Here is a 16,364-nt window from a genome sequence, read left to right as displayed (position 1 = left end):
CGGCATTTCTGTGTTTTTATAATCACAGCATCTGCAGATTTTCTTGTTTGAATCCAAGTCTATCCTCCTGCTATTAAATCTAATACAATGCAGGGACCATCTTGGTGAACCTGTTCTGCAGCAAAGGCTCCACCTCCTTCCTAAAGTGTGGCAACTACTGAACAAAATCTTCCAGACATGTACTAAACACACACTGGCCAACTTTTACAGTGTACTCAATGGCCTGACTGATAATAGCCACATGCCATACGTCTTCTATTGCGTTTCCACTGTAAGGGAGCAAGCCAAGATCCCTCTTGGATCAATGCTCTGAAGACACCTGTCATTTACGATATAATTACCCCCTATGTTTGACCACCCTCCAAAATGCGTCAACTCGTACTAGTCCAGATTAAACCCCATCTGCTATTTCTCCACCCAAATTTCCAACCAATCTATATTCTGCTGAATTCTTTGACAACTCTCCTCACATTTCACAACTTCGCCAATCTTTGTTCCTTCTGCAAACTTACTAATTAGACTGACATTTTAAAAAATTTAGACATACAGCACGATAACAAGCCCTTTTGGCCCATGAGGCCATGCTGCCCAATTACATCCAATTAACCTACAGCCCCCAGTGCATTTTGAAAGGTGGGAGGAAACTGGACCCACACAGACACAGGGAGAACGTACAAACTCTTTACAGACAGCAAGGGATTTAAATCTCAGTCCCGATTGCTGGGACTGTAACAGTGATGTACCAATGATATGCTCACCATGCTTTTCCCTACGTCAACCTACGTCAACCCTACTAATAACAGAGGTACCAGCATTGGTCCTTGAAGAACACAACAGGTCATGAACCTCCATTCAGAAGAACACCACTAACTTCTGTCCAAGTGACCAAGGCAATTGTATAAAACAACTAACCAACTCACCACGGACACCAATGCTTGACTTACGTCTGAATAAATGACATTCACTAGCCTATCTTTAATCACCATTGTCGCCTCCTTAAAAACAAGTCGTATTAGTTTATAGATGTTAGAGAAAGAGAGGCTCAATGCTTTTCCAAATGCAAGTAATTCCTGTCTCCAATTCGTCCAATAATTTTCCTTGTACTAATGCAAGGGTCACCAACCTATAATTTCTTGGTCTGACTATGTGCCCCTTCTTAAACAAAGAAACAACCCTGGCTATTCTCCAGTTTTCTGTGATCTTATTGGTGTCAAAAGAGGATACAAAGCAATCTCCAACCTTGCCTTCCTTAGTATTTTGGGATAGTCAACATTTTGGGTTGGGACCCTTCATCGTGGGAAATGGAGATATCAAGTGAGAGGGGAAGAGGCTAAGGCCCTGTCTCATACCTTGGAGACAATATTTTTCAAGATTCCCAACTTTAATAGCTGCCAGACCAATAGGTTGAAAGGATGACGTTTATAATCTTCAGCAGTTTTGTTGAAAGTAGATTTTAAATAAATGGATTATAACTCACAGAGAAGGCAGTAGAATTAAGTGGAAATAAGTTACACCCAGCCATTTATAGCATATTACAAAGGATGCTCAATTCAACTAAACAAACTTTTACCAACTGCATATCAAGAACACTAGTCTGCACCGGATCTCAAACAATGATGAGATGGAGTACAGGAAGGAGATAATCTACTGGCATGGTATCAGGACAACAACTTCTCCCTCAGTATCAGCAAGACAAAGGAACTGGTCATCTACTTCAGGAAACAGGGTGGAGCACACAGCCCCTGTTGGTGCCAACAGTAATGGAATGGAGATGCTGAAAAGCTTTGTTTATAAGTGTAAAATATCACAAGCAAACCTATCCCTGACCAACCATGGTGAGACACTATGCCCCTACATTCTCAGAAGCCCAAATAAATTTAGCATGTACCCACTGTTTCTTATTACCAACATTTCAGGCCTGAGCCCCTCTTCAAGGTACAAGCAAAAAGCAGGTAGGTGTCAGATGAATATGACAACCACTTGCTCACATTAGCTCTGATTTGACCCACTGAAGGTTTTCTCGCAAAAAAAAAGCTGCTCCAAGCAAAGAAATATTTTCAGTCCGCAAAAGAGCTGGAGAACTCAGCAGGTCATGATGTATCCATACAAAATGAAAGGCTGTCGACATTTCATACATCAGCCCTTCTTCAGGGGTAATGAAAAATCAGTCAGACAACTGAACAAAAAGGTGGGGTGAGGAGGGGAAGGAGCACAGATTAACAGATTGGAGGGTAGAGAAGAAAAAGCTGAGGTGATGGAGAAGCAGGTAGAGGGTGAAGGATACCTTTCATGGGAAAAGGATGGGGAGCAAGAGGAAGGGAGACAGGGATAAGGGAAAGAGAGAGCCTGGGGAGGGTGTTACCAGACATTGGAGGACAAAACTGATGCCATTTGGTTAGAGATTAGCGAGAGAATAAAAGATGGCCTCAACTTGGCAGTACACGAGGCCACAGATATACATGCCAGTAGAGCCATGGTGCGTGGAATAAGTGGCTGGCCACTGGGAGAACCTTAGTTGCAGTGGACAGAGCAAAGCTGCTCAATGAAGCAATCTCTCAATCTGTGTCCCATCAGTGACGAGATTTTACAGCGTAGATTTGGGAAGGTGTTTACCCTGGGTTTAGAGTCCAGAACTAGGGGTCATGATTTCAAAATTTAGGACTGAAGTGTGAAGAAATTTCTTCATTTAGAATGTGGTGAATTTTTAAAATTCTCTTTCCCAGAGGGCACTGCAATGAAAATAGAGATCAATTGCTTTCAGGAATCCTGGGAGAGGAGGCTAATGCTGAAAGTCAGGGCTGAGTAAACCAGCCATGTTCTCACTGTATGGCAGTGCAGATTAAGGATACTGAATGGACTACTCCTGCATCTTTCCTCATGATCAGGCTCCGACTTGCAGCTTCCCCAAATAGTGGTAATAAAAAATTAGGTCCACATTCGTCCAAGAATCTACATGCAACGAAATGTGAATAGAGAAGTGGAAGGGTCTCACCGAATCAAGCAGCATCCATCACCTCCCCCTGCCCCTTCTTCCCTCTTCTTTTCCCCCCGTTATTTTATTCTGGCACCTGCCTGCTTTTTGCTCATACCATGAAGAAGACCTCAGGCCCAAAATGTTGCTTTGCTTCCTCGAGACGTTGCATGGCCTGCTGAGTTTATCGAACACTTTTGTGTATCGTAGTCAACATTTTGGGTTGGGACCCTTCATTGTGGAAAATTGAGATATCAAGTGAGAGGGGAAAAGGCTAAGGCCCTGTCTTAGGAAAGGTCTGTCCTGCAAGCAAGAACAACCACAGGTTTAAATTGGGCAGTGGCATCAACTCACCCCAGAGAAGAACCAGCCCATCTCCAGGGTAATGGTCTCCAAATGAACGCATATGACTCCGCTTCGCTCCTGCTCCCTTTTCTCTGCTTGGTGTTAGAGCAAAAGGGAAGGGGAGCATACGCATGGGCACGTCGCCCATTAGGGCAAAGGGGCATGGGCGCAGGATGGAACCTTCTGGAAGGTGATGGCTGAGGTTGGGGGTTGGGTGGGTGCTGGCATGGCGCCTTCCACGGCTCTCTCAGGAAGGTTTGGGTCCTGAGGGGTTTGTGGCTGAGATGCCACATTTTTGTGCTGACTTTAGGTAAGGAAGGAATGAACTGATCTTTCATTCAGCTGGGTAGAGGGGCTGAATGGCCTCTGGGTCAAACGTGAAAGTCTGCTGAGGCTGTGATTATAGTAAAAACAGACAGAAACATCCAAAAGAACCTCACACTAACCATCTGAGACTCTCATATCCATGAAACAATATTCATTTACTTATTTGTATAGGTGAATATTTGTCCTGCATATGTATTGTTTGTCTGTATGTGTTTTATGTCTGGTTGTGTGCCTGCATTATTTACACCGAGGACAGAAGAACGCTGTTTTGTTGGGTTGTACTTGTACAATTGGATGAGAATAAACTTGAATCGAAATGCTGGAGGAACTCAACTGGTCTCGCAATATCTATAGGAGATAAAGATATATTGCCGACATTTTGGGCCTGAACCCTTCTTCAAGGAATAAATGAAGTTCTTTGGAATAATGACTTTTATATTTAGTCCTCATGTCAAAAGTGATGAAGTGTTTTGAAATGTCGAAGCATATCAGCTCCTGCCTGAGTGGTGACATGGATCTGTTCCAATTCGCCTAATGCAGCAACAGATCCATGGTGGATTCCTTCTCTCTGGCTCTGGTACACCTGGGCAGCAAAGATACATACATCAGGATGCTCTTTATGGACTACAGTTCGGCACTTAACACCATTATCCCCTCAAAACAGATCAGCAAACTCCGAGACCTGGGACTAGACACCCCACTGTGTAATTGGATCCTGGATTTCTTCATCTCCAAACCACAATCAGTGAAGATTAGTAAGAACATCTCCTCCACAATCTTCGTCAGTATGGGAGAACAACAGGGCCACATTCCTGGCCCCCTGCTCTGGTCACTTTTTGGCTTGGTACGACATTAACACCATCTACAGATTCACTGTTGATACTGTGGTAGTGGGATGTATGTTTAAAAAAAAGATGAGTTAGCGTACAGGAGGGAGATTGAAAACCTGGCTGAATGGTGCACCAACAACAACCTCGCACTCAATGTCACCAAAACCAAGGAGCTGATTGTTGACCTCAGGAGGGGGAAACCAGAGATATATGATCCAGTGATCATTGAGGAATCAGAGGTGGAGAGGGTGAGCAAATTTAAGTTCCTGGGAGTCATTATATTAGAGAATCTTTCTTGGACCCAACACACTAATGGGATTGTGAAGAAAACATGTCAGTGCCTCAGGAGTTTGCGGAGCTTTGGTATGACAACAGAAACCCTAGAAAAATTCTGCAGATGTGTGGTGGTAAGTCTGCTGACCGGCTGCATCATGGTCTTGTATGGGTACACCAATACCCTGAGATTAGGAAGCTGTCAGTGCCCAAGGCCTTTTGGGAGCATCAGCCCCCACATGAATCCTGGACCCAATATTTGGTTCACAAAAGCAAGTCTCTAGCACCCTGCAGACTAGGGTGTTTTAGTCATTCGCCCTTTGTTGATCCACTGCTGTGGACCTACGTTATAGGGTCCTCTCTCAGGCACTGCTATTTCAGTGGGGGATGGGGGTGGGGAGAAGTGTTCTTTTGCTCTGGAATCCTGCATTGCTTGTCTCCTCCCCCAGTGGTCACAGGCATTGCCATTTTGGGCATAGACCACTGTGGCTTCTCTAATGTGAGGGAAAATGCCACCAGCACCCTTCTCCAGATGGTTTAAACCCGTTGAGCCAGTCAGTGACATGTGCAGGAGTCCTGGAAGGTGCATCTTGCCAGCAGTAGTGTTGTTGCTGTCGCAGCGCCAATATCTTAACAACTAAATTGAAGGAATATCTAGTAATGCTGTATTCAGGGTCCATAAAAAGACAAAATAATCTCCAGGATTCTCATTCCAGATTGTTATTTTTTGAAATTGGGTAAAAGGATGATTGAATGTGATTGTCATATCCTTTACAGTTTAAAGCTGTTTGCAATTTAGACTTAATTCAGAGGATATAAGGGTGATTTAATCTATAGGACAATTTTTGAACACAACTGTTCTCAAGGGAGATGGAAGATTGGATGAGAGAGCTTTCAAGTTTGTTTTTAATGCTCAGATACATTGTCTGCAAGTACTGCAGATGGGCACAAGGTGGTGCACATAAATCATAAAAGCATAACGAGTCAAGCCCCCGAATTTCGGACAGAGAGTCAAGTGGAAAAATTCAACTTGATAGTTCTTCATGAGATTGGATGTTAATATTAGGAAACCCCACAATGATAATTACACTTTTGTGTAGTTTATTTTGTTTGATGGATTTATTCAATTAGAAGTTCAGCTTGCTGTGGAAATATTAAAGTATCTTTGAAAGATAGAAGAGTCATCAAGGGAAATGGGCAAAAAGAAGAAATATGATACTGAGGAGGAGAATCCGAATATGCCTTTGCCATTAACAAAGTAGGCTCTAAAAGGCCTACTTTGTTAATGGGGGCTGACCATTGACTAAGAAAGGTTTAGAGGGCCATGGGAAAAATTCAGGCAAATGGGACTAGCTTGTGTAGACAACTTGGTCAGCATGGATAAATTGGGGAAGTTTCTGTACTGTAAAACTTTATCAGTATCTGTGGGGCCGTCATATGGTTGTCTCACTATCCAATTGCTGATGGAGGAAGTTGGCATCCATATTACTGAACACTTCTTGATGAACTTTTCCAGATCACATCTTCCTTTCAAAGCACTTTGCTGTTGTATAGCCTAGAATGTATAAGAAACAGAGGAGAGTGTGCAGCCAAGGCACCATACCATTTCCAGTATTAATCTACTTAATCAAAATTATATAACAGAGTTAAAAGTAGATTTTCTATATTTGTGAATTTTATCTCTATGATAAAATTATCTGTAATTTTAATAGTGTTTCTGGTGGGAATGAGTTCAGTGATGCACATCTCTTGTGCACCTCCTAAGCCCTCCTTTCCTGTCTCTCACACTGTGTTACCTTGCTAAGGATAAGTAGGGGAGAAAATTGCTTCTGGGCTATTTTAAATGTTTTCCTTCAAAAATGAATTGGTTGTGTCATTAATCTTTATGCAGATTGTTCATTACTAATATTATTATGTTCTACAGTTGGTTCTTTATTATTTTAACCATTAATATAAGTTTTATGGATGTTTTTATCTTACTGGTGTTTTGACTCCACTATCATGTGCTGGTCGTGTGATCAACATAGCATTTCCGAGATTTCACAGTGTAAATTCTGTTATTTTTCATGCTTCTAAAGGTCTTCTAAAGGTACAAAATTTCCTTGTTAAAGTATGATTCTAGCAAGTTAATTTTTCTATACAGTTTTTAACTCACCCACTAGGTGCCACTGTTTTCACCTTGTAAATATAGTTATTTTTATATAGTTTGAAAATATTTTAAAATGCAATATGTTTTCCTGGGAAAATCTTAAAAGTTTTCAGCCAATACTGTGTACACTGAGTTGAGTACATATTGAAATGTTAAAATAAAGTATATGTGTGCATTTGAGGAAAAGGATGAATGAGATAGACACTGCTGTTACTTTGCTAAGGGGAGCAAAATAAATGCTGGTAAACAATTCCATGAATCATCTCATCTTCTATGTCCGATGCAAACCCATTATATTGACAAAACTACTTTAAAAGCAATCCATGATGGGAATGAAAATCTGAAGGTTTCTAAAGGGCAGACAATTTATTTTGGTCAAATCAGGATATATGGTAAAAGACTAGAAGCAGTGGAATTCCCAAAAGAAACAATGAGCCCTGGATGAATAAATAATTAAAATCATACAGAAATGAAGTGAAGATGTAAATCTGTATCACTTTTAAAAATATTTGACAGTGCACTTTGCCAACAGCCTCCATTACAATAATAGACACTGTTTTGTATTGCAACATAGTTAGAATGGCTGCGCTAATAGTCTTGGTGTTAATGGTCTGTTTGAATACATTTAGTTGGTATAAAGTATTCAGATTAACAATATTTTTTAAAAATTACAAACAAGATAGAGAACAAGGAACAATAATTCTGCCTTTTTTTTTTGCTCTTTATTCATCCAAAAAGTATTTGAATAATGTAATCAGTTCTGGGTCTTAATGTTGACTTCAGTAAATATGTTTTTTCAAAGCTTTCTTTTCATTAATTGATTTTCTTTATGTAATGGAACCATGCAAGAATTTATAGATTCTCTGTTGTTTGCTAATTTGAGCTTCCTAGACAACTATCGACTATTCTATCCCTATATCTTGATATAGTTTGGATGGGTTGAGATTGTTTTCCCCAGAGATAAGGAGGCTGAAGTGTGACCACAGAGTGCCATAGATAGGACAATCATAGTTTTTCTTTCCCTCATCACATGGGAGTCTAAAATTAAATAAAGGGGAAATATTTAAAAGGATCTGAGAGGCAAGTTTTACCCACAGGTGGTAAGGTACTGTGGTAGAGAACTGCAAAATGTGGCAGAACAAAGAGGGATCTGGGAATGCAGAATCATAATTTGTTGAAACTTGCATCACAGGCAGATAAAAGTTATGGAAAGAACAATACATTTATCAGGATTACTAATTTGAAATCAGGATAATGAGCCATGAAGGAAAAATATATATTTTGTGTCATGGAAATTTTTGTTCTCTAATATTTTCAATATTGGCTTCATATGCTTTTCTGTCACTTGTGCGTAAAGGCCATATGTTGGTTAGGCATTTGTGGGCCGCATCACCTTGACTCATCTAATGTTTGCCCAGCATTAACCACACAGCTAATAACAATCTATCTGATGTGGAACAGCCATTTTATGTTTACCAAAATGCAATCTACAATCCATTTTCATTCACAGTATAACAAGGAGTATACCAATTATCATTGATAGATATCACAATATCTCAACATTATGGTGCAAGATGCTGAGATGACCAGTAGCTTAATGAACCCTAAATTGGTAATGGCTTTGGCCACAGAATGGTGTTTAGTCCAGTCCATTCTCTGTGGTGTGACCAAATACACAGGAGTAAGCGTACATCATCCCCATCCCACTGCTTCCCCCATTACCGTGTCAGCTTTTTAAGCTCCAGTACCATCAGTGCGGTGGAAAACATTGTTAAAGAGTTGACTCACGTCTGAGTGGTCAGCAAAGGAGGGTGAAGTTCATTATTCAGGAATTAGACACCTGTGTAAAACTTACAATGAGGTGCATGTGGCAGGGTGTTCAAACCATCACTGACTATGTCAACCCTGTGGGTCAGTGACAATGATGTCTCCCTGACAGGTTATAAATGCCTTCTACGCACAGTTCTGTGAGAAAACCAATGTGACACCAAAGAAAGCCTAATTTCCCCATGAAGAACAGGCATCCTGCATAGCTACGACTGAGGTTAGGAGAATCCTATCCAGGGTAAATTGGCACAAAGTAGCAGGATCAGACAACGTTCATGGTTGGGTGCTCAACATCCGTGCAACCCAGCTAACTGGTCACAACAGACCCCTTCTCACAGCAGCAGTCCATTGTCCCTGCAGGATTCAAGATAGTCGCCATCATCTCTTTAACAAAATTACTACCGCCAAGTGGCATTGACGTCTACAATCATGGTCTTTTGAGCAAATAGTAATGGAACACATTAAATCACACCTTCCAGCGACATTGGGGCTGTTCCTGTTTGCCTACCTTCCAAACCAGTCCACAGATGATGCCATAGACTTGACTCTTCATTCTGTTCTTCAACTGTACCCTATTTTTATTGGTATATTTTGTATGGATTGACATGCAAGCAAAATGAACTTTCTCATAGTGCACATCACAAACAACTTGATTTTAAAAATATCTTGAATTAGTTGGGTGTCCTATGAAGGATTGCCAAGCTGGGCTTCTAACACTAGAGTTTAGAAGAGAGAGATGGGATGTGATTCCATTTGTGGGAATATCTAGAGCTTAAAAAGTCGTTTAAGACAGAATCGTGTAAAACTTTATGTTGTGATCATTTGGAATTCAAGCACTCAAAATATGGTGAGGTCAAAATCTTTGCATACTTTTATGGTAAAGGAAAATACTCGATAAGTAAAGGTGTGAAAGGTCACAGCGTGTGATTGAAATATGTTGGTTGAGTTGCATTCAGATCAACCATGATTTTATTAAATGGCGCAGGAGGTTCAAAGGGCCATGTGGTCTTCTGCTGTTCCTAATTTGTGTTGAAACATGATAGGCAAGAGGATGAAAGTTTACTGAGGGTAAATGGAAGTAGAGAGGATTTTAGAATTAGATACACCCCATATCGTATTGAATGGCACGACAGGCTTAAGGGTACGAGCAAACCAACACTTTCCATGTTATTAGCAAATGCATTGTTTGATTGAGACTAGAATTGGGAGAAAATTGGCATGCTATCTTATTTAACACTCCATAAAAATCAAAGCACTGTGGGGAAAAAAGGGGCAGGCAAGTGTGAACTACTGTACTAAAAGATGGCAATGGCAATGCGTTCGGGCAATTTCGAGGGCCTGAGTATCAGTCTTTGAAAGCTAGATACAGCCAAATTGTACTGAGAAAAATCTGAAAACCCTGAGGCAATATCACAATGTGTCAAAGCCTTAATGAAATTAACCTATCCTGTTTTCTACTCAATCCTGCTTGAGAGCAAACTTTTCTAGATGAAATAATGGAATTTATGTCAGTGGAGAATTAATATAAGTCCCAATTAGAATATTTTTGTCATTGAATTGTTTCTTAAACACAAATTTATTAAATCAGTTTACCAGAGTTAAAGTTACTATTAGTGCTCAATTTTTATAGAAGATGTTTTATTCGAGAGATTATTCAGACTTCAGAATCAGAATTTATTGTCGTGAACAAGTCATGAAATTTGGTGTTTTGTGGCAGCATCATATAATGCAAAAATTCATATTATAAACCATTCTACAACAATAAATATAAAAGCAATAAAAAATAATAGTGCATGAAAAGTAAGGCAGTGTCTTTGGTTCATTGATTATTCAGGAATCTGATGACCTCTTCTTTAGCCTCCTGTAGCTTTTTCCTCGATGGTAGCAGAGTGAAGAAGGCATGGCCTGGGTGGTGGGGGTCTGGGGATAGAGGCTGCTTTTTTAAAGCACCGCCTCATGTAGATGTCCTCGATGGAGAGAAGTCTGGTGCCTGTGATGTCACAGGCCGAGTTAACAATCCTCTGGAATTTTTTTCTTGTCCTGAGATTTGGCACCTCCATACCAGACAGTGATGCAACCAGCCAGAATGCTCTCCACAGTGTACCTGTAGGCGTTTTCGAGAATCTTCATTACCATATTGAATCTCCTTAAATACCTCACAAAGTATAGCCGCTGGCGAGCCTTCTTTGTGATTGCATCAAAAAGGAGACTCCAGGACAGATCTTTGGAGATGTTGACACCAGAAATTTGAAATTTCTGACCCTCTCTACTACTGAGCCCTTCATGAAGACTGGGTTGTGTTCACCTGATTTTCTCCTGTAGTCCACAATCATCTCCTTGGTGTTGCTAACATTGAGCACAAGATGGCAAAAGAAAGATGGCAGCAGCACTGCTGCTGGTGCAGACCTATGAGGAAGCAGGCATTAGGGGCTGGAGACTCCAGGGAGGTGGAGGATTGGAGCAGGGAACTAGAGGACGGGAAGATCGAGCACCATCTGAGAGGGAAAAGCAGAGAAGACAATCCACGGGGATGGTGACCACAGCAGTGGACCAGTAAGGGGGCACTGCAGCTGAGGTACCAGTGCATGCAGTGAGCCATGGGAGCTGTGGGGTGCCGGAGACTGCTGTCAGGAGACTCACACTGGGCTACGGACTACTGAAGACTGGCTTGAACTGGCTGGAGGAGTATTGTTATGACCCCAGAGGACTCCAAAACTCAGCAGCAATAGAACCTCGCCAAGACAAGGGTTACTTAAACAAAAGTTGCTTTTAATTTTCTTTAAACATAAAAACAGGATCAATCTTTAACTTATTACTATTAGCTTAACTTAACCCCCTTCTAATACTAAGCGTGAGGGTATGTAAGGAGTATATATTCAGGAAGGTTCTTTGTTTCACAGTCAAATCATTCACTTTTCACTTCTCTAAGTTCACCGGTATCAGGCAATTCTTATACTGTGCACAGAATTTAACATTTATGAATCTTCACCAGGCTCTGGTGCTTAAAGTTAAATGGTTACTACTCAGGAAGGTTCTTGTTGGTTTCAGAGAGAGATTTGTTGCTCGTTGGACACACACAAACTGATTTCCTCCAATCAGTCTTGCCGAAGAAACTTGCCCCATCATGGGTTTTCCAAATGATAACCTCTTCTTCCAGGTCACCACAGAGTTCCTCTTGTTTCCCTTATTTCAGGAGAAACACTTTAGCCAGCCATTTCCTCTTGTAAGGACCACAAGGGTTTTCAACAGGCTCTCTCTCTCTCTCTCTCTCTCCCTCTCCCTCCTTTGCCTGGTCATAGTTCCTTTTGAAGTCCATTCCAAAGCAGTTCCATTGTCTCTACAAAGTCACTTGGAGCCTCCACGTCTAGCTTCAGCAAAGCTCTTGCATTTTAAATGAGATGTCTTTTGTGAAGTATACCCTACACTAAACCCCACAATCTATCTCTTTTAAAGACATATTTATCCATAACCGTAACAGTACCAAGTATTGGAACCAGGATGCGGGGAGATGCCGAGGTCACTGACAGGTTTCTAACCGTGTCAGGAGTTTGGATCTGGAGCTCGGGTTGCCAATGGTTTGGACTAAGCTCTCTTTGGCTGCGGGGATGGAGGAAGCACTGGAGGCAAATCTACTGACACTCAGTAACTCTGAGAGACTCTCTTTTGCTTCTCTCTCTCTCTGACTATAAGTCTGACTGTAAGAGGCGTTGAGGCAATTCCTACCAATAATGAATCTGTCTGCCTTGCAGCAGGCAAAAAGAATTTTCATGTAACATGATGCTGATTTATTACTATCATAATAAATTAAATCTTGAAGTTTGTTGGTGTGACACCACTCCCTCCTGGACGCTTCTTCATTGCTGTTTGTGAATCTGCTGACAACTGTGGTGTCATCGGCTAATTTGTAGACAGCATTGGAATTAGGCCTGACCACACAGTCATGGGTTTATAATGAGTCGAGCAGTGGGCAAAGCTCGTATCCTTGGGGTGCGCCCATGTTGATGATCAATGACGAGGAGACGTTGTTTCAATTTGAATTGACTGTGGTCTTCCGATGAGAAAGTCAAGGATCCAATTGCAGAGTGGGGTACAGAGACCTAGAGTTTGTAGCTTCTTGACCAGCACTGAGGGAATAATGTTATTGAAGAGTAGTTGTAATTGATAAAGAGCAGTTGTATGTATGAATTGCTGTTTTTGAGGTGATCCAGAGCTGAGTGGAGAGCTGCAAAAAGCAGATGCTCAGTACATTTAAAAAATCGCAGGAGATTTAAAGGGACATCGCACTGACCATCTAAACATTGTGGGAACTATCAGCAGTGGACCTACGGGCCATGTAAAGAAGACCCAACCACATGGACACAAAGAGGGACTACAGGTTAAGTTGAGAAGCTGGACCCTGAGGCTTCCGTTCCCTACCATCCTCTTGGCCAATGTACAATCCTAGGAGAACAAACTTGATGAACTCCAAGCCAGACTTCAACATGAGTGAGACACCAAGGAGTGCTGTGTAATGTGCTTTACAAAAATATGGCTAAACACGGACATCATAATACAGCCCAAGGTCTACACTCTCCATCACGCTGACCGGACAGTGGCATCAAGAAAAACCAGGGGAGGTGGCGTTTGTGTCATCATCAATTCATCATGGTGCACAAATGTGACAGTTGTGTCCCTATCCTGTTCCCTCGACCTGGAACATCTGGCGATCAAGAGTTGCTGATTCTACCTGGCCAGGATGTTCACTGCCATCATAGGCTTAACTGGCATATGGCAGGTGGGGCAGAGAACAAGGATGACACTTGTAGGAAGGTGCCACTTGCAACGGGGGTGCCACTGTCCTCACCTTACCTGCCCAATATCTGAGTCCTTAGTCCAATAATTAATCTCCATCCTCCCATGGATGCAATGCTGTGCTGCTGGGGCTCACTTGAGTGCCTCTCCAGGCTAGTGTCTTATCGGGACATTTCAGGGCTGCTTATTGGTGCCAGCAGCTCAATGCGAGATTAATGGGAAAAATAGCTGTCTTCCCTACCCATAATCCCCCACACAGCTGGAACCGCTCTGCTGTTCCAGCTGTGTGGGGGATTATGGGTAGGGAAAAACAGCCATTTTACCCATTAAGCCACTGGCGCCGATGAGCAGGCCTGAAGGCCGGTGTCCCAATGAGGTGCCAGAGGCCAGAGCAGCCGGTGGAGCAGGCTGTCAGTGGGTGGCCAGCGGGGCAGGCTGCCAATTGCCCGCCTCGGTCGCACCCTGACTACCCCACTGACAACCTGCCCCTGTTGCCCCGCTGACAACCCACCCCAGTCACCTGCTGACTACCCAGCCAACAGCCCGTCCCCTGCCAACAACCTGCCCCAGTCGCCCCCTGACTGCCTTGCCAACAGCCTGCCCCAGTTGCCCTCTGACTTACCCGCCGACAGCCCACCCCAGTCGTCCACTGACTGCCCTGTCGACTGCCACTTGCACCTTCCAGCTGGCAACGGAATGACAGGTAAGAAACAAAGACTTCTAATACATTAACGCAACATTTGTGTAATTTAAAGGGATATGTCGGGTGGCAGTGGCACGGTTGCTGTGTGGCGGTTTTTTGATGGGGGTGCGATGTCAGTGGCAGCTCTAGGACACCACTTGACCTAAATATGCCACTGAGTGTACATTCTGCCCCAGGCTAATGTCAGGCTGGCACTAGAGGGACTGAGCACAACCATGAGATAGCACATCCTGATGCCTTCCCGATCATTGTTGGGGACTTCAATCAGGCCAACCTGAAGAAGACTCTGACAAACTATCATCAACACATCACATGCAAGACCAGGAAAGCCAACACACACGACCACTATTACACCACTATGATAAAAGCCTACCGAGCCAGACTGTACTTCAGCAAGTCTGATTACCTGGCTGTACTTCTACTCCCAAAGTACAAGCAGGAACTGAGAACTACAGCACCAGTAGTGAAGACAGCGAAAGTATGGTTGAGAGAGGTGGAGGAGGGTCTGCAAGATTGCTTTGATTGGGTGGACTGGAACGTATTCAAGACTCATCCATAGGCTTGAATGAATACGCAATAGGTCTCACTGACTTCCTTAAGACCTCTGTGGATGAGTGTGTGCCCTCGCACACATACCGTTTGTTTCTAAACCATAAGCCCTGGATGAATCAGAGGATCCAATCACCAGCTGAGGGCGAGAACAAGGATGTTTAAGGCTGGGATCTCGATTTCTACAAAAAGTCCAGCTACGACCTACAGATGGCCACCTCTGAAGCAAAGTGGTAATTCCAGAGGAAGCTAGAGACAGACAGTTACACACCAGCTATGGCAGGGTGTACAGGCCATTACAACCTACAAAGTGAAGGCAAAGACTGTAGATTGCTGCGATGCTTCATTACCTGATGAGCTGAACACCATCTATGCCCGCTTTGAGAAGGAGAACCAAACAGTGCCTACCAGAATCCCTGAAAAGGCTGAGGACACCATGATATCTGTCTCTGAGGACCATGTCAGAACATCATTTAAGAGGGTGAACCCTTGTAAGGTGTCAGGCTCTGATGACATACCTGGCAGGGTACTGAAAATCTGCACCAACCAACTTATCCTCCACCATCCGGTCCATTACACTCTGGAAAGCAGAAACACCATTAGTAATGCTGAAGGGTACCCGCAGGAAGTGGAAAAGTTTCCCGTCAGCTTCGAATCCGGTATAGATTCAATCATTCAGACGGAGGGGAACTTGGTGGTAAGTCAACTTGAGGTCAATGGTCGAAAAAATTCTATATTTGGTGACCTTATTGACCAAGTCATCTATACGGGGGAGCGGGTACGCATCCAGCCGGGTGAACTGTTTGATGGTTTGACTATAGTCAATTACCATCTGGGGCTTGCCTGCCCCTCTGACCACGAGGACCTGTGCTCTCCAGGGACTGGTGCTAGGGGCTATGATCCCCTCCATCTGGAGTTGCTAATCTCAGCCCGGATAAATTGCATATCCTCCGAAATATAGACCTAACTCTTGGTGGCGATAAGTTTGCAATCTGGGGTGAGGTTCGCGATCAGCGACGGAGGGGGCACGCTTAAGGTTGTGAGGCCACAGGTCATAGCCGGGGACTGAGTGCCGGGACCACTGGATGATGCCCAGGACCGAGTGCCCATACTGCTGGATGGTTCTGGGGATTGAGTGTTGGGGCCACAGGATGGTAATGAGGGCTGGCCATTTGGTCAGAGATGGTCAATGAAACGCCAAGGGCTTTGAATGTTCAACAGTGGTTGGGGACCTCAAAACGCCATCATCACGCTCCTAAACTGACTCTGAAAGTCAAGGCTTAGGAGGATTGGCACTCAGAGGCAGGGCATGACTAGTAAAACAAAGTCATTATAACATTCACCTCCACTGCTACACAATACCTCTGAATACTCAACTGTTGGTCCCTGGCCACCATTGAAACCATCCCAGTCATGGGTCAGACCGGGAGGGAGAGTCTCTGGACCACATCAGGGTGTATGAAGCTTTCCGTACTGCCGCTATCAAAAAGACAGTTAATTTCATGTCCATTCACTTCGATCTGTATTATTGTGTTCGAGATCGGGTGAGGACTGGCTTGATTTAAGTGAGGAGTGGCATTTCTTCATCGTCGTCGTTGG

The sequence above is a fragment of the Narcine bancroftii genome, chromosome 6 (genome assembly GCF_036971445.1).
Source record: "Narcine bancroftii isolate sNarBan1 chromosome 6, sNarBan1.hap1, whole genome shotgun sequence".
Taxonomy (NCBI): domain Eukaryota; kingdom Metazoa; phylum Chordata; class Chondrichthyes; order Torpediniformes; family Narcinidae; genus Narcine; species Narcine bancroftii.
Note: the sequence above shows the minus strand (reverse complement) of the source record.